At 38.0% G+C, this 3412-nt stretch overlaps 1 long non-coding RNA gene across 1 annotated transcript; it reads left to right on the forward strand.

Annotated features, from left to right (window-relative positions):
* The first annotated feature begins 247 nt into the window (after window positions 1-247).
* On the forward strand, window positions 248-2649 carry LOC148802242 (uncharacterized). Its single transcript, XR_016082016.1, has 2 exons — window positions 248-1750; window positions 1998-2649. It is a non-coding gene; the product is annotated as an uncharacterized LOC148802242 (long non-coding RNA).
* The last annotated feature ends 763 nt before the right edge of the window (window positions 2650-3412 follow it).

Below are 3412 nucleotides of genomic sequence, written 5' to 3' on the forward strand. Positions count from 1 at the left end.
GCACAAAAGACTGATTGTGATGAGTGATGAAATTGTTACTTGTCAAAGCTTGCTTTGCTTTAAGAATCGAGCTAAAACAAGAATGCTTTATTAACTCAAGTCAGGCCATCTATATATCTATGTCTCTTTTGATCATTTATGGAAATTAAAAAATATATGTATTGAATTGGGTGTTGGTATTTCTAGTAAAAATATAATATTTGATATTTCATGCATTGTATTGATAAATCAATGCATTTGGTATCAAACACAATCAATCATAATGAGTGGTTGTATTGACCACTCATATTCTCACAAAATGTCTATTGACCAAGCTAAAAGGAAAGGTTGTAAATAGAAGTGCAATCAAACACAGCCACAACCATAATGAGTGGTTTAACATAGATGTTTGGGATAAATGTGATTCTTTGGTGAAATTTTTTAAAAATCACTGATTTATGAGATCACTGGTTTCTTAGTAATCAGAGAATTGATAGTTGGTATCATTCGCAGAAATCGGTTTTGAATTTATTCAGTATCGATTACCAGCAGTGACTTTTGTGTTTATGGTAACTATTTCCCCTATCCATGTCAAATACCAAATTATCCAAAAATAATCAGAATTGGCCTAAAACATTATTGATGATTCTTCTTTTCAGCCCAATTTTAATAGTTGATTTATCAGAAATTGATCAATCAAACAATAAAATAATGGGTAAAATACAAAAATCACCCCTGAAGTTTTTAAAAATCATAAAAACCTCCTTTATAGTTTCATTTTAGTAAAGCCTCACCTTTATTTTTGACAAAATTAAAAAAATATCTCCCTTTCGTCAATGATCAAGATGAAAAATGTTAAAAGAGATAGATATATTTTTTCTTTAAATACCAATTTTACCCTTTCTCGAATATTGTTCATCTTCGAACCCAAAAGCAGAGGCAGTGGTGGCACCCCTCTAAATCTGATCTCTTCCTCTTCTCTCATCTTCTTCGGCTTCTTGTTCTCCTGACATTGTCCCCTTCCATCGCCCCTGTTTTCTACCACCCCGCTGCAACTCTCAGCAGCGGTGGTGCTTCATGCAAAACCTCGACCTTTCCGCCATTCTCTCCCTCTCAATCTCTCTTTCCTATTGCCCCTCTCCCCCTCAACATAAATCAATCAAAAAGGCACTATTCCTCCCCTTCCCTGTTCGAACCCCAAAGCAGAGTAGCGGCGGCGGCACCCCCTTTCAGCCACTCCCTTCCTCCCTCTCTTCCTTTCTTTCATTTCCTTCTTCTTCTTCTAGTTACTTGGAAATACCCCCCCCCTCCCCCCCTGTTCATCGCCTTCCATTTGAGACTAAGCGCAGCAACGGTGACAGTGGTAGTAGACTCGAAGGAACTATTGATCGTCTTCTTCCTCTCGAGCAGCGACAGATTTGAATTCATCCCTGCAAACCATCAGCGTATTTTTGCCTTACGCGGTGGAATTTTCAAATCTCCTTCGCATCTCTGAGTTCATACCGGTTATGGGGGAAAACTAACAGAGGTGAAACCGCACCGTCGTCATCCGGTTTTGCAACCATCCAAGGTCCTCGCTCCGTGAACGATATTCCTTCAATTGAACACTGTCGTGAGTCAAGCACCTGGAGGTCGTCGTCCATTAGTTCAAGCTTGTAGGTGGGAGCAGATTCGATCATTCCACCCTTCCATACCCTCTTTCTCTATTATTGAACACATCGAACTCACTAGAATTCCCGTTGGCAGCACCAAACCATCGATTAGGAGATTAGTAAGATACTCACCCTGAACCGGATCTTCTCTATATTTCCTTTGACAGGGAGGATTTGTGGTTGGGGAGAAGATCGATGGAATAGGTTCCATCAGATTCTCTCCCGTATATGTTACTCTCAACCCAGTCCGATCTGAACATTCTTGTCTGTTCTCGTGTGCTAGGTCATTATTTATTTTTCTCTCTTTCCGTTTTATCTTTGAGATTTTGTTTCCTGCGTTAAATGCCATTAATGATTTGGTTTCAGTTCTGTTTTTGCTTTTTCTTTGTTTGCTCTAGAGTTCAGGTGTTGTTGAAGATGTAGGATTTAAAGTTCAGTTTGTCATGGATGCGACTATGGTGATGATCAGATAACAGTGATGGAAAGCGATACGAAAAACGCAGATAGGGGAAGGAGAAGAAAGGAGGGGAAGGAGGAACAAGAAGAAGAAGAAAGAGAGGGAGCGTAGACGGGGGAGAAAGATGGTGGGAGAAGGAGGATCGACGTTGAGTTCGAATCTGCCGCTGCAACCAAAGAAAGGAAAAAGGGGAAGAACAATAAGCCGAAGAAGATGAGAGAAGAGGAAAAGATTGGATTTAGAGGGGTGTCTCCGCTGCATCTATTTCTGGGTTCGAAGGGGGAAGAAGATGAACAGTATTCGAGAAATGATAAAATAGGTATTTTGAAAAGAAAGATCATCTCTTTATTAATTTTATCAAAAATAGAAAGAAGATTTTTACTAAAATAAAATTGTAAGAGGTTTTTATGATTGTCAGAAACTTCAGGAAGATTTCTGTATTTTACCCAATTGATAATTTAAAAATCGCGGATGTAACTGTGGTGTGGCACCAATTTCTGAAAAATCGGCATCAATCTCAAATGGATGGTCCTGATCTTCTATTATGTATCTTTATATTTCACTCAAGTTTGTTCAATTAATTATTACTTTTCTTATCAATTATAAAAACGGCCATTACCCAACATTTTTCACTCATATGTAGTCATGGGAGGGGTGGATTAGATGCGAACCTAACCTTCACCGTTTATTTTATTTTTTTTGTATTAAGTGGATGCTCTCAAATTCGAGCCCGTGTTTCCACACTTATCAGCCCAATATGCCATGGTTCTGAGACTACTCCCTCAATATGCCATGGTTCTGAGAATCATTCAGCATTGGATTTTCTTGGACAAGGCATGATCTGATTCTAACTTGATTAGAGCTTTCTGGGTTTCGGGTCCTTCGAGTTATCTATCATTTCTATGGGTTGGAATTCAATTGGGTTGTTTCTTTGGTTCTTTCTTTTCATTTCTTATGCAAACGGTTTGGATCCAAATCCTAGGGTTTGTTTAAGTTTCCTACTATATGCATGCGACCATAACCATATTTAATAATGGGTGTACCGGAAGTCTGGAACAAATATTGATCCTGGACATAGACTAGTTTTCCACTCACAAGTCACAACCCCATGTGTGTAATGTGAATTATTATTTTTTTGTTGGTTTTAAAAACAAATCAAAACCATTTGATATGTAAACATATTGTTTTTCAAAACAAAAACATGAAAACATGTTTTTGGTTGTGTATGAGTTTTTTATTTTCAAAACAAAAAACCAAGGTTTTCAAACCATTGTTAACCTAGATGGTCAGACCAAAAACCGGTCACTCCTATGGTTTTGTTTTT

The sequence above is a fragment of the Nelumbo nucifera genome, chromosome 2 (genome assembly GCF_055504915.1).
Source record: "Nelumbo nucifera cultivar China Antique chromosome 2, China Antique-T2T, whole genome shotgun sequence".
NCBI lineage: Eukaryota > Viridiplantae > Streptophyta > Magnoliopsida > Proteales > Nelumbonaceae > Nelumbo > Nelumbo nucifera.